The 26,736-nt window shown below is 43.2% G+C and overlaps 1 protein-coding gene across 2 annotated transcripts in view; it reads left to right on the top strand.

Annotated features, from left to right (window-relative positions):
• Positions 1-1,988: 1,988 nt before the first annotated feature.
• TAFA2 (TAFA chemokine like family member 2) overlaps positions 1,989-26,736 on the top strand; it is a 193,407-nt gene continuing 168,659 nt past the window's right edge. For both annotated transcript variants that reach the window (XR_007507649.1, XM_049813861.1), the window contains exon 1: positions 1,989-2,141. The gene's annotated coding sequence lies outside the window, so the exon portion shown is untranslated. The remainder of the gene's footprint in view (positions 2,142-26,736) is intronic.

The raw sequence follows: 26,736 nt of genomic DNA, 5'->3' as shown, positions 1-26,736 counted from the left end.
GGTTGTTTCAGTTCCCTCGGCATTATTTTCAGCTGTCTGCCAATGTAGAAACGCAGATACCGACTAGGGAAATCGTGATGTTATTGTATCAGTTTCGAATGAATGAGATAAGACCACATCTGTCTTTACAACCAGCAGCCTTTGAATTTGGCTGCAGTCCGCATCCAGGCACGTATGTGTACTGCAGTGTTTGCTGCAACAGCGGTTGTGACAACCACGTACCAGGCTACTTTTAACTTGCCCTTCCCATACCAGCCTCTTTGTGTTTCATCCTACAGCTGCATCACTGTGTGCGGGGTAGTCAACATTAAGCCCTTTCTTCTCCATTTTGCCTTTTCTTTTTTTTTTTTTGACCGCATGGACCTTTAGGCCTGTATTTGCTTTGAGAAAAAATAATCCAAACATTCTACAGATCCTTCCTTACATGGAAGACCTCTAGCACGAACAATAACAACCGGGAAAGTGTTTCTCGCTTCCCTCTTCTGCTCCTCACAGAGTTGGCTGCCAACATCAGCTCAGGTGTGATGACGGTTACAGCACGGACTCAGCAGAAGCTTCTTTTCGGAAAACTTGCCGTCACGCTAGCTGGTAGAACTTAAAACCAGACGGCGGCAGATGAAGCGTATCCCTACTTCTTAACGCCGCCTGCCTTCGTCCCCGCTTAACCTGGGAGGGGACAAGGGGAAAGCGGCGAGTTTGCCGCTGGACCGGGGGAGGGTCCCCCACCGCCCGAGCGGCACCACCCGCGACGAAACGAAGGACCGAGCCGGGCTCGGCACTCCTCCTCGCCCGCCGGCGCCCACCGCCCCGGTTCGAGCGGAGGCCGAGGGCCCCTGCGGCCCCGGCCGCCCCCGCCGCGAGTCCGCGACCCCGCACCCGCGGAAGAAGTTGCGCGGGGGTGGGGTGTGTGTGTGTGGGGCGGCTCGGCCGCGGCTTCCCCGCCGCCGGAGCTGCCGTGCGCGGCTCCCTTCTCCCTCTGGAGGGAGACACAGCCCAGCTTTTGGCCGCCGCCGCCGCCGCCGCCTCCTCCGCCTCCCTCCCACCCCTGCCCCTGCCCCCGCTCCCCACGGGGCACCGGCCCGGCCTCCCGCCGGAGGGGAAGGGGGGTCCCGGGGGAGCGGCGGCGGTGCCGGGACTCCGCGGCGATCTCCCTCCTCCTCCTCCTCGGCCACGTGCGCCTGTGTGGAAACTTCGCGCCTCGCCGCTCGGGAGCGGAGCGGGGAGGGGAGAGCCGCGTCGAGCCGCGGGGGCGGTGTGCGGGGGAGGCGGCGGCGGGCAGGGGGAACGGACGGACGGACGGACGGGACGGGACGGGACGTCCTGCCTCGTAAAGGGGCCGGGGAAGGAGAGCCGAGCGGCGAAGGAGCCGGGCGACCAGCGGGGAGGAGAAGGGGCGTCCCTTCGCCCCGCGCGGGGCGCGCTTGGAGCTGCCCCTGCGGTTCCCCGGCGGCGGCCCCGCGCCCCTCGGCGGGGCGGTGCGCAGCGGAGAGGTGCGGTGCGCAGCGGAGGAGAGGTGCGGTGCGCAGCGGTGCGCGCGGGCTGGGCGCGGGGCGGCGGCCGCCGGTGAACCCCGCGCTCTCCAATTACTTTTCCCAGGAGGGAGAAGGCGGCGGCAGGAGGGGGGGGGGAAGCCGCGCGGCGCGCGGGCGGCGGCGGACCAATCAGAGACGCGCTAACGGAGGGACCGCTGCAGGACGCGCCGGCTGTCGCTGCCGCCTGCCGCCGCCGGCGGGGCTGGATCGGGACCGCGGGCGGCTGGCGGAGGGGCCGGAGCCGCGCCGGGCTGCGGGACTGCCTCGCCCGCCGCTTTCCGACAGCTGACCCGCGCTTCGTCCTCTCTGAATTCTGTTTTCCCGTTGCTTTTCCCGAGACTCTGAAATCGCGCACCAGAAGCACTTCAAGTCTTCGCCGCTCCCTTCGCCCTTCCTCTGGCCCCTCCGAGGTGTTTTCCCAGGGAGGCGGGGGCAGACCCGAGCCGAGCCGGGCCGGGCCGGGCCGGGCCGAGCCGAGCGCGGCGCCGCTCCATGCCCCCGGGCGCTGGCGGGGCGTGTGCCGGCGATGCCCGGGCGGTGAGGCCGGAGCTGCCCCGCGACGGGAGGCGGCCGATCCTTGGGGGTTTCCAGCGAGAAGCGGGGCTGCAGGTAGGTGAGCGCGGCGCTCCGGGGGCGTCCGTCGGTGTCTGTGTGTCTGGCTGGGCGCCGGCGGGGGGGGGGGGGGAGGCTTGGGGCGGACCCGCACACAGACACGGGTGGCGGAGACCCCGCGGCGGCGGGCGGAGGGTGTGCGGGGCCCCGGCTGCCCAAAAGTTGGAGGAAGGCGGGTTGGGGGGGGGGGGGGGCAGCTGCCCTGGCCGGCCTGCCGCGGCTGCTGCCGGGCGCCGGGGGATCCGCAAGGCGCTTTTTTTTTTTCCGTTGGGTGATTTTTTTTTTTTTTTTGTTCCTTTTAATTTTCCTTTATTGTAAGGAACGCTTCAGCGTTTCAGCAGAGCCGTGGGGGTCCAGGGGAGCCCCCTCGGTTTCCAGCCCAAGTACCGGGGTGGGAAGGGTGGCCGCTAACTGGCAGCACCCCCGGGCGCGGCGGGGTTGTGCTCTTGTCCCGGAGCCCTTCGGAGGGTTTGTGGGAGAGCGGCTGAAGGAGCGAGGGGTCCCCTCCCGAAGCCTTGAGGCAGAAAGAGCCGTGGAGGGACGGTTCGTGGCTTCCCTGCCTGCTGCGCGGAACGCTCCCCAAGTTGGGGTGCGTGTGGTATGGAACGTACCTCGGCCGTCCGCGCTGCTTGCTTTGCCTTTCCATTTGCCTACGAAATATGTTGCAGGTTCCGTCTGCCACAGTGAGAGGGCTCTCCCCGTATTCCACCCCATTTAGAGCTTTGCAAGAGAAAGTTTTAAAATAACTTGCTTTGTTTCTGTGGAGCTGTGGGCTCCAACGCCAGGTTATCCGTGCAAAGAATAAGGAGCCGTGGCTTGCGCTGCCCTGTTAGGAGTTGCCATGCGTGGCTCTTCTGTGTGTTTCCTTCTTACCGGCGGTTAAAGTCATTGCTTAAAGCTTTTAAAATTATATGTGTAGTTACAGTTGTCTCTTTCCAGCTTTTGCTTGGAGACCATCAGTATTTTTCTTAGAGCACTGGGTACCTCACTTATACCACCCACCCCCCAGTAGACACCGGCTCAGTATTTAAAGAACCGTGCTGTGACTCCTGCAGAACTGTCAATTTAAATAATAAACATACTCAACCCCTATCCCTGAAAGCCCGGTAAAGCGTTCAGGGTCTTAGGGTCTTTGCACAGCAGTGGATACATTTAAATTACTATTGACTAAATGATAATTGTTATCTGGTTTCTCGGTCTTACCAGCTAGTTTCAGACATTAGCATTCAGCCTGCTATATGTTTAACACTTTAGAGCTTCTTTATGGGCTGATCTAAGTGAAGTCAAATTGATAAATTAAGATTCTTTTCTGTAGCGTAGGGTAGACACTAGAAAAATAGTAGTTCAATCGTACTAGCTTAGCAGAAGTTGGGAAAGAGCGGACTAAGGCATTTCTATCAGGGGTGGCAAAGGTTACATCTTTCGTTATACTTTTCACAGTAATTGTGCAGTCATTTCGTACTGACGCCTGAATTGTTCTGTGAGTGTATAATTAACAGTAGTAAAGTCATTCATATAAATTTCATTATTAACATTTTATTTCAGAGAGCTGGTACTGCTGAGACAATACTGAAAGCTGTGTGTTTTCTTGGTTTCATAAAGTCCCAATTTCCAAACCTACAATACTGTTGTTCTTAGACATGTAAACTGCCTAAGTGCCATAATTTCAGTGGAAAGCATTGCTCAGCTAGTTGATAGCAAATCAGGATTACTATTCACTGGTTCCACATGTTGTTTGAACATAAGGGGGCTTTCAAAAATGTGGTATTAATTTTAGATATGCTCCTGGTAGTGGGTGACTGAGATAAAATCTCAATTCCTGTCATGCTGTTTTAATCAGGGAATGACGACTAATCTGGCAGTATCTTTTATCATACTGGACATACAGGGTAACCTTTCTACCTGTCTCTTCTTAGGATCTGAGGGGTCTCAGCTTCACGTCTGGATGCTTGTAATGCATTTGATAATTCTGGTGGGGAATACATGAAAAACTTGTTCTGAATGGAAGTAAATAGATGTGTGTACAGACGGATATTGGAGATTGCTTTACTGGCAGGTTGCAAAGTGATGATTCACTGAACCCTATCTCGATTTACATAAAGCAAATAATACTTTACACTGGATTGTGGTGGCAGAGAAGCATGTAGCAGCCAGGAAGTTTCATAATTTCATCACAGGTGATGACAGACTTGGTAAAGGACATCTTCACAAATGCAGGCTATATGTTTTTGGTGAGCAAAACATACTGTGGAATTTTTCAGATCTGAGCATCTTCACACTTAAATTTATTGCTGGCTGTATTGCTACTTACCAAACTCTGTAAAGCCCAACTAGTGTATTAGAAATGTGTTGCATTAATTACGTTGCATGTTTTACTTACTATAAATAAGGAACAGAACTCTGCTAACTAGTTATCACACTAAAGGAAATAACTGACTTTGGAAGACAGAAAATCACATTACCTAATACTCATCTACACAACAATGTGATCATCATCTTGCAAAATTGTTCTGAATGATACAACTATCAGTGAGCAAGCAGTTCTATGCCCCTGTTTTAACTTCTGCAGGATTTTATTAGAAATGCTTCATTAAGTCACATTATTCTGCAGCTGTTTGTTCACTGAAAATTAAAATAAAAACCAGGAAGTTTATCCAGCAAAGCAGTATTTTTTCCTTTGTTAAGTACTGAAAGTTCAAACAACAAAAAAAATCCTTTAGCATCAGTGTGCCAGAAACACTGAGTACATTCTGGTTTTGTGATATATGGATGGCATTTACTGATGCAATTCATCAGTGTATTTATTAGTCAAACGTCATCAAACAAAGAAAATTAATGAAAGTAAACAAAGACTGCATGATGATACAGAGGCTAAAGCAAGGGAAGACCCTACAAATCTAATTAATTAATGTTCAGTCTCATATTTACAGTCTATATTTAAACATCTCATTTAAATGACGTTTGTTGTCTTTGTCCCATCGATTTGCTACTGCAGCTCCAGATAATTCAGATAGCAATAGCTTCTAATTTGAAAATGCATTTTCCATTTACCTTTTGAAATGCTGAATTTTAAAGGCATTGAGGCAGAAGTTGCGTTTGGATGAATGTAACAGAAGGGTCCCATGCCAGCAGACCTCACTACTGACCTGTCCCCATTCGTGACCATTTTTATGTGTTCAGAGGGGCATCCCCAGCTGATGGAGACATCCATTGCTCCATTGAAGTAGTTGAAGCTCTGACATTTTAAACCATCTGGAGATTTGCTCCATTATCTTTAGATCACTGAATTTAAGTGTGCGCTTTAAAAGGATTTTCCTTGCTTTTTTTTTTTTTTAGGATGAGAAAACGTGCATAGTGTATACTGAGCTTCACAGAATCCATTGTAAGTGCACACCTTCACATTTGAAATAATACTTTTTAAAAACAGAGGCCCACTCTGGAGCCATTTCAACAGGAAGTTTGGCCCAGAAATTTGGTTTTGTAAGCCATTAACGTATACTTCAAAACACTCCGCCTCATAACTCTGTTCGGACTTACAAAACTCATCAGACGTAGGAGTGAATGTGGAAAAATCAACAGTAATGTCGTTCATTTTTCCTGGTGACAGCTGCAAAGCTATCTCCTTTTGCTCTTGGTAGAACTTGGGAAGATAGTGATTTTTGTGCTTTGATTCTTTATACATCCTTGCCAGCCACTCTTGGTTACCATATACAGTCAATTATTTATCAAAAGGGAAGACAAAATAATAATGGCCACCTAATGTACTTCTTCATACTGCTAGTGCAAAACAGTCACATTTTTAAGATAAACAATTCAAGGCAGTTTTATAGAGCTTCTTTCATGCAGCGTGTTTTGAAAAATGCTTTGGAGATAGAAGGGAGAAAATAATAAAGACATCGTGCTTTACTGTACTAGTTATGGCAGGACACTATGTACTTTCATAAAATGGGACGAAGTCCCTAAAAAGAGCTTTCTTAGCTTTTCCTTCTGTTCTGATACGTCAGGACACTGATTTGTAGAATGCATTGCAGCTGTAGCTATTGCTTCAAGTAGCACTAGAAAATGCTTTGTACCGATTTGATCCTTAGTCCTTGCGTGATTAAGCACTTAGAGGAGTAGCTCATGTATCTTTTGTGGTATGGAAGAATCACTTATATCATTGCATGTGTGAAAGTGGGAAACAGGTTTTTTTCCCCGTGTTTAAAGCTAATCAAACCTCATAATCCGTACTATGTTAATAGCTTACATTTTCCAGTAGCCTCACTTCACATCTTGCTGATCTCGTAATACGAAACACAGGTCTCTCGGCACCCGGGCAGCACTGTATACAGCCGCGTCGACCGTGAGCATCCCTTTAACAACGCCAAGGGGAGAGCCATAGTACAGGGCAGCACGCAGGTGAAAGCACACAGAGGTTTTTTTGGACTCGTGGGCGTTTGGTGATCTTCTGTGCTTAAATCATGGATTGGAATTAAGGCCACGTAAGATATTTTAGATTGCCGAACTACGCAGGTAAATGAATGCGCAAGCACAGTTCAACAAACATGTTCAGTTGTATAAATAGCAAAATATTAAGAAATGGGTTGGTAAGTATAAAACATTTTTGAAATAGATAACCAAGTTTTTGCTCTTGGTTGTATGCTGGCCTCTCTCCATGTGGAAGATTTCTTGCCTCTGTGGCAATATTAGCATCCCCTATTTGAAGGTGAGGTACCGGACTAGATGGACCACTGGCTTGATCCAATAAAGCAATTTCCTTCTTGAAATGCAAGGAGGCAGTATTGTAGTACGGTATATTAACTGACTTACTGGAACCAAACTGCAATTTGTTTAGTGTACTGGTTTTGCTTTATTTTTCTGTTTTAAAAGGAGGATATAACACATTTCTAAAATAAATCTCTCCATAACATGCAGTCTCACACCAGCTCTTTTAGAGACGGGAGCACGTTTGCAGTGATACTCCCGTACCGGATGTTTTCCACTCCTCCACTGCTGTTTCTGCATCACATATGGAGGAGGCAAAGCCGTGGACTCCGGTCCATCGTGCCAGAGACCGGTTATAGCTGTGCGGCACGTGGCCCTCGTCTCGTCTCTGTCTGATGTGTCGTGTCACGGGATGGGGGAGAGGGTATGGTGCAGCCCTTGGGTCACCAAATGGCTTTTCGTGCTCATGTGAGCATCTTCGTGTAGGATGCTCTTCCTGGTGCCAGGCTCTCCCCGTGGCTTCTCCCTCGCCGTGTGAAAGTACACGTGTGGGAGAACCTGCCCCAAAGTCTCTGCTGTGCAGTTTCGGGCTAGCTGCTGCCTTCTGCCTCGTGATTCTGCAGTTGGGAGGTCTGTGAGCACTGCATTAAAACTATGTGCTCTAGATCCCCTTTCAGTTGAGACTTATTTCAGTGTTTGTTCCCATTTAAGATAGCTGTTTGGCCTTTCGAGTTCTAGGCTCCCCCATAATTTGTCGTTGGCTGTTGCGTCATTGAACTTAACGGCACTGCAAAGTAATGCAGAATGGCTCGATGGCTCTGAGGAAAGATAATGGCTTTCTGTGCCATTTGTATGTAGGAAATTGTTTGAAATTTGGATATTTTCCAGTACGGGATGAGAGTCAATACCATCTGAAGCTTGTCTCATGGCTTATCTAAAATGAGTTAGTAGTCTTAGTTTGGTTCTTACTGTGGAAGCGTCCAAGTCGCAAAAGTCAGCACTAGCAAAAATTAGGATGTGCGCCTGCTGTGTGCGCAGGGAGGCAAAACCTGAGGTCTGATCATGCAAGGCATTTCAGCTGTAAGCATGTGGCTTCAGTGGGACTAGTCAAATTAATTACGTGCTTGAAGACTTATCTGAAGCGAGCCTGAATGAACATTGCTAACTGCTTAGAGTGATCCATGTTGAAGGCATGTAGGTGGAGTGCTGTTGAGACGGCTATGTTTTTGTCTGTATTCCGGGTACAAATTTAAGAGTTGAGCTTTGTTTCGATGGCTTGTCAGTCCTACACCTTTTACAAACATTCAATCCCCTTAAATTCAGAACAGAGACTATATAACAGCAGGTAATTTTCAGAAAGACGCTACAAGTAGCTACCCTGTATTATAGTATTAGAAACTACAATTACAATCATGTAAATTTTCAAATGTGATGCTACTGGTGTGGCACTAAAGTAAAATATCTCTTTCTGGCAAAGTGTATCGGGCTATGGTATTCCTGCAAGAAATGAGGTCATGTTTAAAGCTTAATTGCAGAAAAAAGATCGGTTTCAGCACCATCACAAGAGAAGAATACCCTCTCTGGACTGTGTTACCTGTGTTTACTTAGCTTCAAAATTTTTTTATCTCTCTATTGTAACAAATAAGCCATACTTAAATAAGATGGGAAGTTTTATCTTGAGGTCTGGTAACAGCAGCAAATAAAGTGAGATAAGTTCTGATTTATAAGCTTACTGGAATCAGGACAGAAGAAATATTGTATTTGTATGCTAAAAACATGCAGTAAATTCAGATATGCTGTTATCAGCCAATACGCTTAATGTTGCCTGACACTCCTCATTATATGATCCTCCTTTTTTCTGCTCAATCTAGAATCATGAGGGATATCCCTTGCATTGGAATTAAGGTAATTCTTAAAACACATCACTGCCAAAGTGTTGAAACCTTAATAATTGAGGCATTACATTGGTATTTGTTCAGTGGATGTTCAAAGAAAGAAGTGGCCATGAACCCAGGTGCTGGTGGAGCCTCTGACTTAGGAAATGTTTTTTCCCCCCTATGCAGATTCATTTTCCTTTATGGCAACAAGATTTTACTATTTTCTGTTCATAAACATTATAATTTGATTGTTCTCGTTTAACCCCAGCCGGCAGCTCAGCCCCACGCAGCCACTCGCTCACTACCCCTGGTGAGATGGGGGAGAGAATCAGAAGGGTAACAGTGAGAAAACCTCTGAGTTGAGATGAAGCCAGTTTAATAAGTAAAGCAAAAGCTGCGCACACAAGCAAAGCAAACCAAAGAATCCCTTCCCCACTCCCCACGGGCAGGCGGGTGCTCAGCCACCCCCAGGACAGCAGGGCTCCATCACGCCCAACGGGGACTGGGGAAGACAAACGCCATCGCTCCCAACGTCCCCCCGTCCTTCTCCTTCCCCCAGCTCGAGATGGGGAGCATGATGTCCTGTGGTCTGGGATCTCCCTTGGGTCAGTTGGGCTCAGCTCTCCTACACCTCCAGTCTTCTCATTGGTTGGGCAATGTGAGAAACAGAAAAAAAGGCCTTGATGCTGTTGAAGCACTGCTTAGCCGTAACTAAAAGGTCCCTGTGTTATCAACTCTGTTTTCATCACAAATCCAAAACAGGGCAACTTACAAGCTATGAAGAAAATTAACTCTATGCCAGCCACAACCAGGTCAATCTCCACCCCTCATTCTCGACCATTTACGTCATGCTCAGGTCCCACACTATCCAATACACCCTCATTAACCACCCCCCCTTCCTGCCGTTTGGTATATGTACACACAGATGTCATTCCCTTAGTCAGTGGACCACCCCTGTGTAATGTCTGCAAATGTCCACGGAGCTCATTAGTCTGTGACTTGGGTTCTGTCTGTTGGGGTGGTCGCTCAAGACAACATGGAGTCGCCTGGAGTTACTGGGCACCAAAGCCAGCTCGGGTCGGGTCGCTCCTGCTGCTTGTGAGGCTTGTCCTCCACTGGTTTGGGAGGTTCCTGCTGTAACAATTCCTGTAACGTGCAGCCCAGATCCTGGGTTACAACGACTTGAAGGTATTTCTGTTACAACCTCCGCCCCCGGTCCCTTTGGGCTGGGTTATAGGGTTTGACGTCGCAGCGAACTCGTCCCCTCGCTGCTGCTCCAGCGTCCATAGGCCGCAGCCTCTGCAGTGGTACGCCTGCTGCGGCCTGCACTCATCCGCCGCCACCGTCACGCTGAGGCGTACCCGCTGCGGTGCGGCCTTACCCGTGGGCCGCTATCCCTCTGGGGATGTCCCTGCTCTGGCATGGCCTTACCTGTGGGCCACGGCCCCTTCGGGGACGTACCGCCTGCCTCGTGGCCTTATCCATGGCCACAAATCTAAAACATGGCACCTTGCGAGCTACTGTTAAGAAAATTAACTCCATCCCAGCCAAACCCAGTACACTGGTAGCGGTATTTTTGGTGATTGTATCCCAGATCTTGTTCTACCACGTAGATCAGCTTGCGGTCAAAACCTAACAAAATAAAAGAACGTAACTCCGAGTGACTTTCTTCCCCTTTTCAGCTGCTCGTGCTTCATCTGGGAATCCGAGCCCACGTGCTGCAGTACCTCGTACATCACCTCGTGCTTTGAGATGGCCGCGCGCGCTTTTACGGGGCTTTGGCCCTCGCGGTTGCGCGGGCTGGTGTGGCGTGCGTCTGGCTGTGGTCGTGGTCGTGCAAATGCACGACTGCCTGCTCCCATTCTGATCGCGTTCATGTCTCCTCTTATGTCACTGCGGGGTCTCTGCTTATCTGAAAATATACTGGGAGGAAGTTTAAGCTTAGCTCAGCTCTTCTGAGCTTCTTCCGCTTCGAGGCTGTGGTGTAATGTTTTAGGTTTTGGGTTTTTTTTTTCTTTTTAACAGTACAGTTGTTCTTAAATGTTTCAGAGTTTCTTTGGAGTTGCTTTGAGTTGTTGCGTTATTATAAATGCGTATTTGACATCTGGTAAATGCACACTTCATGCTTTTAAAAAATGAAGTATGCTTTTAAAATCATACTCAGAGCAATGCGTACATAACAGTTACTGTGTTTTCTTATCGGAAGAGAAATTACAGAATTGCTAATTATTCACGTATATGAATTCTACATAAAGCCCCTCTGTGAGAAAAGTGCTGACACAGCTATCACTATAGCTGCATGAATACACTGAGTCTCTTTAATATAACACTTCGTTCCCATTCCCACTTTAAAAATTGAACTTCCAGTAATGATGGTCATATTATCTTCTTCCTCATCATCCTCCAGCTGCTCATAACCTAACTTTTTCTCCTCTAGCTCTCCTTGCCCTTCCTTTTCTCTTCACTGTTCACCTCATCTGCATTGGTGTCATACGATCTTTCTGAATGTCAAGTAAATGCAGACTGCAGTCAGCATTACCAAATTGCTTTCCTGCCAAAAAAGTCTCTTTTCGTGTGCCATGACCCATCATCTCACAGTTAGCTGCAAGTCATTCTGATTCCCAAATTTACAATATATTTTCTATTTAATGAGCTATTAAACATTATGCACTTTTTAACTTCATCTTTTCTGACTAACTGCATTCCTCCTGATAATTATAGCTTTAGAAAGAAACAATTAATTTGAAACCAATTCTGCAACAGAAGTGACATAATTTAGATAGCATTCCTCCATATCTATGCTCTAGGGATTATCTCATTAGAATATATTTATATTTGGAAACTCCTTGAGACCATTATATCAGTCCAATAGTCACCACATTGTCATCAATAATATAGACAAGACTACTGCATACGCTATTTTAATAAAACAGAAAAGGAAAATAGATACATGGATGGATGAATAGTTAATTTTTGCTTTGACTAAATAAAAAAAAAAATCAGTTTGTGTTCTTTCTCCACCCCCGGAGAATGTTTTCAGTAAACTTAAGCACAAACACAAGTAATATTCCATATGTATTGCATAGATGTGGACATTTTGGAATTGGTATGTTATTCTCATGTATTCTTTTGGTAATGGTAATATTCAATTTATTAGAATAAGTTGTCAAATTAAGTGGTTGTCTAATAAAAAGTTTGCAAAAATTGCAAATGACTCAGTAATGATGAGTAAGTTCAACCTCTGTTGCTCACAGGTTCCATTACATCTGTGTATTTATTACATCCATTAATATCTACTACTCAGGCTGTATAATCTTGGTTTTGTCATTGTGGTTAATTATATCTAGTTAATGGATACAAACTATGTATATGCATTCTGCCAATAGCTTAGCTTGTGGTAAATCCCAATAACCTTTCCATGAATTCTAATTTTTTTTTTTCCCTCTGCTACTTAAGAGTTCCCCTTAAGCAAAATATGGATATGATTGACAGAAGGAAACTTTGTCCATGACCCTGCCATGGCAATAGGTAGAAATGTACATTTTAAAATGTCTTCGTCTTTCAGGTTTGAACCTCATGTTCAAGCTGTAGTAAAAGTAAGTCTCTGATAGACTTCCCTCCTTCATTGCCTATGGGAGCTCGTGCCAAGTTCTCACAGTTACTTTGTGGAACAATATTGAAAATATTCTGAGGGGAAAATTTCCTTTCTCTGAATCAGTAGGTGTTAAATGCTGATTTAAAATAAGTGCAATATACATATGATTGAAAAATGTGCTGGGGGGCTTTGGAGCTACGTGGAATCCTCGTCACCTTCGTAGCTGAGGGGTGTGATGTGTATCCTCTGCTCTGCTGGATACTGTAAGTTCACAGCTTACCTGTGCCTTATGCACCTTTGCACCCCCTTTTGAGTAAACAGTGAGGTATACAGATGAGTAAGTAGTTCAGCAAACAGCTTCACTTCTCCTCGCATTTCTCTTGAAGCTGGAACTTGTGGGTTCAGCACTGTTTCAGTTCACTTCCAATCTCTTCTGATTTCTTGGTGTAGTAACATGACAGGCCTAATTCTGTCAGCTGAAATAAAATATTTCTCACTAGTGAATGATTAAGGTGATTCAAGACCAGATTTTTAAAGCAAAATGTTTTTTATTCCCCCAAACTACCCATTAAACGAAGAGATAAAAGTCTGTGTATACCCAATTCTACATAAACTTTACTATTTTACTGGAAAAAGTAAGAAGCTATGATTTAATGCTATGTGCACAGCTATTCTGAATTGCATATTTCAGTCTCTCTGTGTCTTTCTTTCAGTGTTGTAGCTCAAGCAGTTGTTGGTAATTCATGGCCTCCTTCCTGGAGAGACGATTTTTAGCTGTCTGGTTCTTCTAATTTCTGTATGTATTCTGGTCTTGACCAGAAGATCTGTATAACTTTTATCTAGCACCTGAAAAGAACATCTTTCCAATTACTGGCCAAGCTATTGTGATTTTAAGTTATTGTCTCTCCACAGATGTATTTATTCTTCTTTTTATTTACAGCTAGGACTTCCACTTGCATATAAAATACATTTATGTCCCAGTAAGTATAACAATGCTAAAAAAGTTTTGCACTGATTGTATATGAATAGTTATGTGACAGTCAGAAAATTAGTGAAATTGGTCCACATTATCAACAGAAACCATGAGATAAATGTGCATAATTTTGCTGTGTATACAATGCATTCCTGGTTCAGCAGTGGGCTGTGGAGTTCAGGTCATAGTAGTGACAGATTGTAAAGATTTGAAGGTACATCTTTCTCTGATTTACCACTTTTGGTGGTGTTGTTTGTTGGCTAGTGAACATTTTCTCAGTTGGTCTTTGCCCAGGGATGACTCAGGCCTACCATAATGGTTTCAAGTATTAGATTATGGGTAGTTTTGGAGGTAGAGGGGATGTTGGAGCTCTGTACAAAATGATATGTTGGGTCCCACAATGCGATTGTTTTTAGTGGAAATTATTATTTGAAAATCCTTGTTCTCTTCAGTCTCTCCTTTCCCCTCGTCAAGAGAATTCTTGAACTTAATTCATTGTCCATGAAATCAGAAGTCTGTGATTGGAGCCCACTGGAAGAGGCAACAGCATGATGGACAAACAATTTCTCTGTTTTGTTTTTATTAGCTGTTGCTGAGGTGACTATGGTCTTGATAAAGACATTTAGTTTTTATCCAGTAGTTCTCTTTTGTGAAGGAGAACAGAAGCTGCTCTGTTAAGGAACTTCAGCAATGGCTGGAGCCAGAGAACAAGTGGGACTAGACTCTAACAAAAGAAGGAAATGAGAATGTGAGAAAAATACTGCTTCGTACTTTGAGGAATGCTTTGTCATATTCTTTCCGTTGGTTAGAGGTAGCCAATCTTTCACATAACATGGCTACAGGAGGACTTCTATAATGCTAACTCATGCAGGCACTGAACAGTCGTTCCTGTTTCGGAGGAAAGAAACTACCTGGCCTCTGCCTTCTGTTCTATTTTTATTTTGTGCTCTTTTCACGTTTGTGGAAGACATTTCCTTAGTGTTTCCCAGAAGTGTCTAACCATACATTGGAGAAAGGCATGTCTGCCTATGACTTTCTATGGAACCCTGGTTTGTAAGGCCTTTTCATTTTTAACTATTGTAAATGCTTCCTAGCATTGAAGAAGACAAAACCATAATTGGGGAAGAGGAGAATGATGAAGAGATTATGCATGTCCTTCCTTTTTTAATTTAAGCAGTCTTTAACTTAGGCTTCTGTCCAAGAAACACTTTCTTTGAAAATTGAAACCAAATTTATTGTTCCATTAGATTTTTTTGCAGGTTTTTTTTTTCTTTTTTAAATTGTGATTGAATGGAATGATGTTTTTGATTAGTAACTGCATATTAACAATGAAGAACTTCTATATACTTATAAATACATTCTTCTACAAAAATTTGATTTCTAGGTTAAATGTCCCTCACCCCAGTGAATAGAAATACCAATTACTTGAGTACTGGTGTAGCAAGAGAGCACAACTCCTTGCTTTTCTTTTTACCAGCATAATAATTTATAATAGTAATTTTCTATGAGAGTTTTAATTTACCAGTTAAATTTCCAATGAGCTTGTCATGATTCCTGAACTTTGCTGTTTGAGGGCACTTCCTCCTGCTTCTGAATCCTTTCAAGTCCCTATCCCTTTATCTCTCTTTGGGCATAGCCAACATTTTGCCATTCCATAGTACACACTGACCTTCAACACCAGGCTTCCTTGGCAGGTCTAGCTGACCTGGGACCACGGTTGAATAAAGCAGCCAGAAAAATTTTAAAGCCAAAGTTATTTTTAATACTCGGAATCAAATGTAGCAAAATATGAAATGGATTTTAAAACACAGGCCATCCTTTCTATCTTACCCTTCAGTTTATCTTGTCCATTTGGCAGCCCAGGTTGGTTTGGCTTCTGCAGTTGCTCAGAGATCTGGGTGACAATAGCTTTCTGAGAAAAAGTTAAAGGACTTGAGCAACAGACACCACAAACAAGACAGAGATGCAGCTAATTTTGCAACTGCTAGCAGTCCTGTCATTAACGTTGGTTATTAAAATAGCATCATATGCCTTCATGGTTAACTCCATGTGTTCAGTTTTCTGCCAGCCTTCAGTGCTATAAAGCTTTCAGACTGAGTACCGTATACCTCCTTTTTAGTTTCAGTCTCGGAGGTGATGAAGGAAGTTTAAAACCTGCTCAGATGGCCTAGATCTGTCAGAGAAAAGAGAGTCGAGCCCTTCACATAACCAGTGCAGATACTCTGAAATTCACTCTATGAATCTCATATAATAAAAGCTCTTTGGGTGGCTGATTTTGATGGAAAAGGTGAAGGTGGAGCCACCTTTCAGCATTTTCAATGCTGATAAAACTTGTAGTTGGAATTTGCCTTTTTACTGATATTAGCAAGTCTGTAAGATGGAGAACAGCTACCATTGTGTTTTACCACTGTCTTTTGTTACTTGATTGGCCTGAATATCTTTTTCCCAGCAATTAAATTTTATGATTTGGAATGATGCAGCTAGGTGTAGCAGTAGTCTCATAGGTCTCATAGTACTATGTTTCTTTGCCTGTTCAAAAGTATGGTAGTAATTCTATTTTTTTTAAATTATTCTTTTTAATCTTGAAGCCTCTGCTCAAATATGTATTAAATCTCCTGGTATTTGGAGAAGAGTAATAATGGTGCATCATCAAATAAAATTCCTGAGCCAGCATACAGAATCTGAAAAGAACACCTTTTTAGACATCTCCCTCTCTTTCTCAACCCCCCCCCCCCAACCCCCCCCCAAACACAAGAAGTAAATACACCTTTAGTTGTGAATCATTTTGTTGTTAGAAAATGAACCCTTGCAAAGCTACAATCAAAGTTACAGTGTCCTATCTTGATAATAGAAACTCCTTCTTCAGAGACTTAAGTAGTGTGTAAAGGGTAAAACACTTTGTGTGTCACCTTGTTGCTACTTTGTGAAGTTTAAAGAGTCCAGTGCTGCTTGAGTTTTGGTGTTGGAGGTTCGGTCACAGCCTACCCAAAAGGATAGTAGAGGCAGAATTCAGCTTGAGATTGACACCTAAAATAGGTGTCCAATTGTATCTGTGTATGTGAGGTAGTTGCTTTAACTTCATAGTCAAGGGGGATCCAGGGTAGGGTTCAGGTGCGTAACATAATTTAAAACACTCTGGAGTATCTTGTCTGGCCTCCAAGTGCTACTGCAGATGGGTGCAGAATCTGATCTGAATCAGATGCATGATGCCTTGCATCATATCTGCCAATCCCTTCCCCTGGGCATCTCTGATGGTTCTAGATGGTTATGTTCGGGCATCTGAATCCTGTTCCTTATCAATAGACCTGTAGAGTGATTCTGCTTGCTCTAAAACAGATACCTACTTTGGATTAGCTGAATTGTACTTCAAGTCACAGCAAGTTGGTCAAGTTGAATAACTTGCCTTAAAGGTGTGTTTTAACTATTGGTAGTGAGCATTTTAAATGTGTCAAAGTATCTACTTGGATGGGCTTTATAGCACTGTATCAGATCTGTGATGCCAGACATCATGTTTAGTCAACTGAACTGAGTACTTGTATTTCAATGCTTAAATTTAGGTGTCTTAATCTTGAACATATCGGTACCTATGTTACTAGATCACAGGAAGAATAAATAGCATCATATACAACAATTACGAAATTAATTAACCTTGGAGGCAATTTCTGCTAAAACTTCTATTTTCATCTTTTTCTTTGTCATTTAGTGATGTAGTCTAATGCAAAACCCTAACATGTGAAAAAATACCTCTGCTCCCAATTCAAAGGCTGGATCTTCACCTGAGGACTGAAAAGTCTCACAAGTTATGAGCCTGTTAGTCAAACTGGGTAAGCTAGATTTAATGTTTCTGATAATTCTGAGAGAAATAAGTAAGTAGAGAATAACTTCTTAAAATTACGTCTGGAAAGGGTGATTTCAGCTTTCCTTCTAAATCATAAAGAGTATGTCATAAATTAAATTTTATTTCTCAGGTCAACTTTTGCTGCTGAGAGCATCATCTGGAATGATAGTTAACTTCAGAACAAGCATTTATTGGACTATGGTGTAATAGGGGGAAATGAGAGGAAGAGTTTCCACATGAATGAATCATCATATACTGAATGTGTGTAGAAATCTACTTGCGGAGTTTCAGAGCAATAAACCAAATGGGCAGTCCTGAAAGAGGCATATTCTGTATTAATTATTTTTGTGACAGTGACACTTAGTGTTAACCAGTCAGGAGTGAGGTGCTGAACAAAGATGAAGCAAAAGGTTTTTCTGTCCTTTACTTTGGTTCACTTCCAAGACTGACCCCTGCAAGAGAATCTTTCAGTCCTTAGGTCTACAACTGTAAGCGAGAATGTTGTCCTAGCTGTGGCAGTGGTCCCTGCACCTGGACCCATGAGGAGTGGGAGGTGCGTAATTTCTAACATCTACTAGTGTTGTATCAAAATAAACAATGAGAATGTTAGGTTTCCTTTGGGGTTTTGGTTTTCCCATGAGCGACTTGACTGTAATTCATTAAGTTTCTTTAGTTTTGGCTCTTTATAGAATATAGGTCGACTGGCATCAGTCCCCAAACTCCCATCGTGCTCATTGGAACCAGTTAGAATCAATCTACAGAAACAGAAAAAAAACACCAACAGAAAACATAACAAAGCAACTCTCCTTCCTTTGTCTAGTGGGAGTAAGTAATGTAAGAAGTACACCTGCTTTACTACTTCTTAGATTATTAAACTCTTTACTCCAGAATTACAGAGGATCGTAAACATAAGAAGTAGTTTTGCTTATCATTTGTGTTGCGAAGTGATTCTTAGTGTAGGCAGCAACAGTTGAAGTCACTAGGTAAACAAAATGCTTGGGTCCCAACCCTGACATGATTTGGCAATCTACCCTCTCTCCTCGTCCTGTATCCCCCTCTTTTTTTCTTCCCCCAAATTCCTCTCTTCACTCCTTACTATCAGCAAAATAATTTTTAACTGTATTTTAATTTGCCGAGGGTCTTCAAGGCTCTTTACTATTTCTAGACTATGAAGAACCTGCCTTGATTCCTCCAATACCTGTGTTTGAGAAGCTCTTGTTGCAGGACACTTATATTAGCAGGACACCATTATCTGACTAATTAGGGAGGAAATGTTCAAATAGTATTGAGTAATGCAGTTTTCTAACTTTCTAATTAATTGCAAAACACATGAAAATGTTAATTATGGTTGGAATGATTGTAAGTACCATTTTGTGAAGAGTTCTTTTAATTTTAATTGCAAGAAATGATGTGAATAACCAAAGATATAATATTTGAAAAAAGGTTTCTCATGCTACTTATAATACAGACATAAAATATTTTATGGCAGGTGAAATTGTAAGCTCCTGCAGGATTTTGAGGATTATACTTCTCACAGTGAATAAACATTATCCTTCTTATGTACTTAGCTGCCTTCTTTTATAACTACAAAAAAAAAAGAAAAAAGTTTTTAAATTGCTTTTAAAATGCTTATACAATGAAAAAAAAAATTAAAATTCCTAGTACATTATTTGTGATAACTTGCGATAACTGTTATTGCAGGTTTCAAAACTAATGACCTAATCTGTCTTTAAATGTTAGAGTGGATAGATACAATTAGATTGATGGATACAGTTTAAAACCCTAGGGCTGTCTATAATAGAAAGAATTAGCATCAGCAATTTGTACAGCTGAACTGACAGTGAATGCTGTTTAGGTAAAAATGAATGAAGGATGAACTTGTTCAGCCCTGGTTCAAAGTTGCCATTACATATTGGACCGGGTTTTGGCCAAGCCACGAGCCTGTGTATGGCTAGGATGCCCGTTAGCTCTGTGAGAACATCTTTAAAGCAAGACACGTAATGGTTAGCAACAAGGCGATACGACATCTGCTTTGGGCCTTTTTTTCTGCTGAGTTCATACAAATGCATTGCGCAAAACCGAGTACAAACAGCTGCCCAGCAGTACTTGTGCAAAGTGGGGCATTTCTGCTGAACCCATTTCATTCCGCTCTCTCTATCCGTTAGATGGGATAGAAGTCCTTGAAGGCTGTAACGCAGCAGCAGGGTCTCTAGGAGGCAGCTCACGTGCTGTACACATGCATATGTACCTGCTGTAAACAAACATACACTTTGAAAAAGAACAGAAAATAAAACTGATTTATCTAGTTCTTGATGATTTACACGGTGGCTTTTGTAGGACCCATATTGTGTTTGTAGTGAATATCTGTCAAGAGTCATTAAGTTCTTTCCCCATATTAAGCAGATTGCATTATTAACTTGGGTTCACTATTTGCTTTAAAGTTGAAGCATTACTTTTGTAGCTTTTGGCAGATTTTATTTTTGATTGCTGTATAGATGTATTTATAATCAGCCCCTATTTTTGCAATAAAAAAGGAGGGAGATAACAGAACTTTGGAAGCCCTTCTGAACTGTTGCACCTTTCGTTTCCTCATGAGCCTTCCCAAATGAGTATATTGGCATCATTTCCTAGAAGAAATTTTGCTACTCTTGCTTAGTTCATATGGTTTCTTTTCCATAGCAGCGTAGAAGAGAGCATCAGAAAAACTCTCAGTAGAATCTTGACTTTCATTCTACTTCCACTCTAAACGTAGGTGAGGAAGTCTGCTTTCTGGGGAGCTCACTCAATTTTTTGTAGTGTCCAGCTGACCTGCTGGGCTACATCAGCAGTACTGCTTAGTGCTCACGGGAATGAAACTTCAACATGAGGAGACAGCAGCTTTTAGCGTGGGTGATGTAGATGTCTCTCCCAGAGCCAATAAACCCGATCTTTCCACCCACTCCAGTCAAAGCATTTTTTGGACAGGAGGTCTGCATTTTCACCTGATGCATGCCCGTGGTACTTTATGGTAGGGATATGAAGTCCTTAGAGCTTCCATTGGCCTCAGTTATAATCTGCAGTTCTGCAACTCCAGGTGGAAACTTCCTGTAAGCACAAATTAAGATCGCATGTGTAAACCGTGAGACAGCCTGCATAACTTACTGTCATTTGTGCATGTAAAAAGATTATGTGCATACAACGCAGCCCATATGCTGAAAAAACAACACTGTATTTTAATCAAGTGCCCTAATTAAATAAAATTTAAACTACTTGTTAATCTGTCTGCCCTGAGGAGTCCTGACTCGGATCTGTATGAAACCCTTATCTACACTAAAGAAGCAGGCATTGGCAGGACAAAATTTTGAAAAATTCCTGGAGATACAGCTTGCTTCAAAGGCAGTCAGGAACTTCCGGGCAAAGGAGATGAACCTTAGTAAGGTTTTTATTCAAGTAGTCTACTCAAAGAAACTAATCCCCATCTACAGACAGTCTTCACCTAAATAATGTTTTTGCATACCTTTGCTATAATGATATCTGCAGTGGGTTTTATTTCCAAGACTTTTGCAAAACATTCCCAAGAGAAAGTAGTTTTCTGATTGCAAGTAGTGTGTCGTGTGTTTAATTTCTTTTTTCCCCTTTCTTTCTCTAACATTTAGTTGAAATTTTTGGCTTCAAGCCAAATGTGATTTAGAACATTTTTAGGTCTCAAACACTGAACAAGCTGTTGTTAGAACTGCATCCTCATTGCACAGAGGATGAGTTGGCATTTCTAGTTCAGATTATTTAGTTCAGTGATTGTAGCTATTATGCAGTACACATGACAAGAAGGACCTTCGCCTTTGTGCTTTAGTTAGAAAGCTTAGCCAGGAGATGCTGTCGTGTCGGCTATAAGGTTAGAAGCACCGTGGACTTTGGATGCTTGGGAGAGCTGTTACAGCCTTAAGATAAAAAGGTGTGGCTCTTTTGTGCAAGAATTGATATTCAATGCATTTTTAGTTGTGGCGTTCTCTGTTTCAAGCCTAGTGAAAGAACCTAAAAGCAATAATCACATTAGCTAATCAAAACAGAATTTGAATCACTTTTCCTGATCCAGACAAAGCTATCAGGACAGCTGCATGTTATTCCGAGGACCAAATCTGAGTTTTCTGCAGGTGCTTTTGATTAGTCCATAAATATGCCTAAGCTTGGGCTGCAGGCAGAAAAATTTCAGCTGATCCAACATGCATATTTTCCTGTAGTTCAAGACTAGCAGATTTTGGCCCTTGATATGTGTTGAATTTTTTGAAATTCTACGGAGGAATGCTTTTATGACCTTGCCTGTGATTATTGAAAAAGCTGCATTTCCACATCATAGTTTGGAGAGCAATTTTCAAAATTGTGGAAAATGAGAGCTTGAATAGCTATGCAGTTATCTATGATGACCTGGACAATTTGCATTGACCTGGTTTAATTTTGAAGGAAAAAGTATCTCCTTTTACAAATCTTACCTCACTTACACGTTCTGTTTGATTTCATGTATCGCTGTGTTGTTGATGCTTCTGTATATAGGAAATTTACCATCCTCTGTTGGGGTTATACACTGTATGTCTCGTATACCAGGTGCAGTAGAGCATTACTGAGCTCTATTGATCTCTTACTCACATTGGAGCACCTGATCTTGTAGGAGGATCGGTAAATCAGGCTTCCTTTTTATTTTTCACATCTGGGCTGAAGGTACTGTTTCTCAGCCCTTTGGATTGAAGGACTGAAATTTCTCCAGAAACAGTACAGAGAAGTTCGGTATGAAGCTTTTCTTTGACATGGGACCAGTTCAGGTTGAAGGAGAACATACTCCATGGGAGGCAGTGTCCTCCGTTTGGGAGCTGCTTGGGGGTAGCAGACTCTTGGAAAAAGGACTTGGCAGTCTGAATAAACACCTAGCACCGATGAGTACTCCAGCGCAGTGTGCAACTCTCGTGCTGTCTGAAGCTGAGTAAGTGCTTTGAGAATCTTTACGTAGTCAGTTAAAATTACCCACTTCAGTTATGATGTGTCCTTCAACGGGCTTATGGAGAGCTGGTGTTCACACGTTGGGAGTTCTGTAGAGAAAGGTCATCCTCATATTATCAGGAAGTGTTTTATAGTAAACGTGGGGGCCAAGCCGTTGAACCTGTGCATCTGGAAAGGAGTGCTAGGAAGAGGAGTGTGACAACATTTAAAACAAACAAACAAACAAAACCCACATTGTTTTTCAGTTCAGAGCTCAAGACCTATTTTCGGAATAAAATCTGTCCTTGATGGTTAACCTGAAATAGAAAACAAAACATGAAGGATGCCTTTCTTTTTTTGACCTTTCCTACTTCATACATCTCAGCATAATGTTGTTTACAATGTAAATATGTTTAAGTATTTTAGGAACAAGAAGCAAGATCTCAAGTTCTGGAAGGAGCTGAAAAATGAAGTGAAACTTTTGGCTGCCCTTCAAAAACTTAAAATCCACAAAATCTTAGATCAATGAGCTTAGCTCATCTAGAGACTTCTCAAAGAAAGTGTTGTATGTACAGATTTGTGGCCTGAGCATAGATGTTTTCTGAACCGCGCCTGTGAAAAATGGATCAAATGCTAGATTTCATAATCTGCTTTCTTTGATTGCCTGGAATAGAAGACTGTTCATAAAAAAAATTGTTTCACTTCTGTTTTCAAAATAAATTGGCTGTGATTCCAGGGAGATTATTTGAATTGAGATTTTTTTGGTCATGACCTTGAAGAACAAGTAATAGGTAGCTTTTTTGATTTGTTTGGATATTTTGAGGACTTTTAGATGTAACTGTCAAAAGAAAAGCAGCATGCTAATACGAATGACCAATAATAAGCTAATGTTGATTAGGTTTTTTTCCTTGCCTGTTGAAATGCTGTGGCTCACCTGCTTTGTTACAGAAGGGGAAAAGAGTCAGCTTCTCTTCTGAGTGCTCTTGGGATATTTATTTACAATTCAGCCTCTATCCAAAATTGTAATTTAGGGTGCGAGAGAAGTGATTTCGGAAGTGATGGATGACAGTTGTGTGTGAAGCCAAACAGATGACAGAGTCCTTTTCATTGTCACATTGAGAACTCGCAGAGATCTGTTGCAAGGGCAGTACGATAGAAGCAGCTCTGGCGCCGTAAGTGTGGGCGATTGTGTCCAAATTCAGCGAGCTGCTACCTGGGATGTGGGATGCCCAGGACTTGGGTAATGGTTTGCATGGGCGGTGCCAGCAGCTGGCAGGAACACAAGAAGGTTAAAAAGAGTCATGGGGGAACGGAGGGAGCAAGAAGGCTACAGGGTCCAGCACATCAGTAGTTTTTGCTTGGAAGAGCATTCAAGGTCAGTGAAATGTACTTGTAAACAGGCTGGAAAGGGGTGGCAGGTGACCCAACTTCTATTTGCAGTGCTTTTACTCCTGAACATATAAGTATGTAAGACTCGCATTGACGTGTAAAACAAACTTAGTCTAAAGTCGTAACTGGCTGTAGAATTTGCTGGGATTTGGACAAGCAGAAGCAGAGGTGTGTGTGACTGTTCCCTTCTCCCTCCCATAGACAGCTCACGTCAGTGTTTAGCTACTTTGCTCACTCCCCACACAGAGCTGACCTTGTTCTGGCTGGCCCTGTACTTTCTCATTTCTTTGTCTGTGTTAAAGCCAGCTGGTTCTCTCTATGGAAATTCACAGCTAGGACCCTTTCAGCAGATGTCTACATGGCTTCAGCAGCTCTTTTCCTCTGCCCTTCTGTGGCATCATTAGACTTTTACCCTCACATTACAAAGTGAAAGCTGGGTTACTCAACTTTCTGGAAATGTGTAGCAATTTGAAGGCTATTTATAGCTGGACTTCAGAGCATATGGAGTGAGCATAGCCAGAATATTTATGACCTCCAGATCACTGCCCTTTCTTCACTCAACCCCCAGATTTACGTAAGACATTGTAGCCTTTTATTTTTGAACCACGATCTGTCCTGGTGCATATTGCGATTATACAAGAAGGTTTTCTCCTGGAAACTCTGCACATAAATCAGGCTTCTTTCCAGCAGCATAACTTCACTGAAGTTTTCACACAGTTCGTAACAAGATTGCACCTGTGAGGAGGGCAGTGTCTGTTCAATGCGTACGGGAGACTGAAGTCGGGCTTGGGAGATGGTATCACCTGCAAGACATGCCGAGAGGTCAAATAACAGTGTTGTCAAGGGGGTGCAGCAAACCACGGCTCTATCTCTGCCAGCTTTGGTGAAAACATTTGACAGTATGTACTTGCTACACCCCCTTATTGCAGGAGAATTCTTCCTGCTTTAGCAGAAGGCAGGCTCTATTTGCACCAAACCAGGTGCCGAGACCTCTTTTAGAACACCTTGCCTGTGCCAGTGAGGGAGCAGAATTTTGCATGGCTGTTCAGCCTCCGAGAAAGGCTGGGAAACTTACCCTGTAATGTCATGGGGAAAACAGTGGTCTTGGCAAAGCTTTCTATCTTTTACAGCTCATATTTTAAAACTTGTGCCATTCTGAAAGACCTCAGACCTATGTTTGAAGCCTCAGGGTTCAAAACCTCCATCAAGGGCTTTCTAAATGTTCTGCCTGTAGAAGTGACAAGACTTTGAGATCTTTGTACTAATACAAAGCTGGGCCAATCTTGTTTAGACCTGTGTTTCATTTCAAATCAATATTTTGTTTAAGATTTGTTAAAGATAGGAAGAATCTTGACAAAGCTTCATGCGGCAGTCTTTCTCGGAGTACTTGCACTCTTCTGAGAAAAAAATCTTTGTAAATGGGCAATAAACCCAAAAGCATGGTATAGTAGTGGCTATGATGTTTTTGATGAGCATATGATTTTGATGGGCATTTTGAGTGTCTTATCCAGCATTCACTAGAAGGTATCTGGGTGGAGGAATGGTCTCTATTCAGGGCTGCTTATGAGATCTTGTTTCCTCTGTGTAGAGACACATTCTTGAGAATATATTTTAAATAGAAAAAGACAATGGGTGAAAATTGCCTATCCTATGTAGCAGCCAAATTCCTCTTGTGGTATAAATTGACTGAGACACCCAGTGCAAGTTAAAAGTGAAAAAAATTTTAACTACTACCAGAGAGTAGCAACTTTACTTCATTTTCATGCTTTCAGAATTTGTCATTATTCTGGTAGGGAACTGAATAAAAACCTTTTCCTTTATGTTTTCCTCCAAAGTCAGAAATCTGTTTTGGGCTTCAGCATGAGCTTTTTTGAGAGAACAGCTGTGGTGACTAAGGTGGCCTTTCAGTTGTGGAAGGCACTTAGGTTCAGGTTCACTTTATGTGGTCATTCTGGAATGGTAGACTGCATAAAATTGTCAAAAAGGCATTGTGGATGGACGTCTTTATTCCCTGGTTAGTTCCTTGCCATCTGTCTGCAGTGTTGTGACCATCTCTAGTTAATTATTCCTTCAGGCTCACAACGGATCCTGTACCTTCCAAGGTGATGCCCTGTGGAGGTTATGGTTTTCTTCAGGCACTCAGCAGAGCATGTTCTCTTAGCTGGGGATCTCACTCAGACTCCAGTAATTGAAAATTATGTCATGGCTCCTAGGTATTTGCCTGATATGCTTAGCAATGTGGGTTGTAGGGAATGTATTACAGCGTGCTTCTAAGATTGATTAGGCTTTTTTTTGTGTGTTTATCATAACAGGTTTGGTGTTATGATTGAAGGCCGTGCTATTGATCTTTGTTTACCTGAGCTTGCATCTTAACTACCTGAGAGACCAGTAAGACAAGAAGTGCAACAGATTGCAAAGGTTCAACCCTAATAAGGTGATAACTGTGACCTACTGTTTCTTCACATAACAAAACTAGAGAACAAGATATTAATTACAAAGATGGGTGCCTTAATGGTCTATTGGGAAGAGCCCCAAAATGTTCTTGATCTCAAGATGAATATGACAGGCAAATGGCATATGTCATGTTTGGAGGGATCAAGCTTTCTAGTAGATCAGCTGTCCTCCGTGCAGGACTGATCAGCTAGGGCTCAGGAAATTTTGAAGTGCCCTAGGCTGGACAGAGTGCTGAAAGACAGTGAAATAAGCCCCGAAGCCTGTGGGGGAAGGAGGAGAAAGGAGAGGAGGGTCAGGCTGGGTCTTGCAGGGAGGCAGAGGGTTCTGCGCACGGTTTGGGGTTGAGCTGCGGACCTGCATGCTGCAGAAAGTTGTGGACTCTGGAAGTTTACATGGCTTTGGAGGTGGTCACTTCCGTGAAGAAAAGTCCACCGAGTTCTTACTAAAAACAATAACACCCTCTCTGCCTGAGGAATTAACTGAGATGCAAACTGCTAGAGGTTGGGAGGATGTTCTGGAGAAATTATCACTGTGTGTTTACCCTGTTAAAAGCTCTGCATAAACTTCGTACACGGCTCTTGCTGTTGACGACCGTTAGAAACTATTTACCGGAGGAGATGTGCTCTCAGTCTGAGCCTGTACCATTGCTCTCATGAGCAGGCAGCCTGGGTTTCAAGAGTGAGGAACCTGTGAAGTAGATTGCCCTCTGGTAAGGGGAAGGACTCTCCCCTGTCAGCTTTCTGTGGATTATGAAGTAAAAGTCCTCAGAAAAGATGTGAATTGTGAAAGATGCGTTTTCTTGACAAGAGAGGGTG

Source organism: Accipiter gentilis, chromosome 11 (assembly GCF_929443795.1).
Source record: "Accipiter gentilis chromosome 11, bAccGen1.1, whole genome shotgun sequence".
In the NCBI taxonomy this organism is placed as follows: Eukaryota; Metazoa; Chordata; class Aves; order Accipitriformes; family Accipitridae; genus Astur; species Astur gentilis.
Note: the sequence above shows the minus strand (reverse complement) of the source record. Positions and strands in the feature narration are given on the sequence as shown.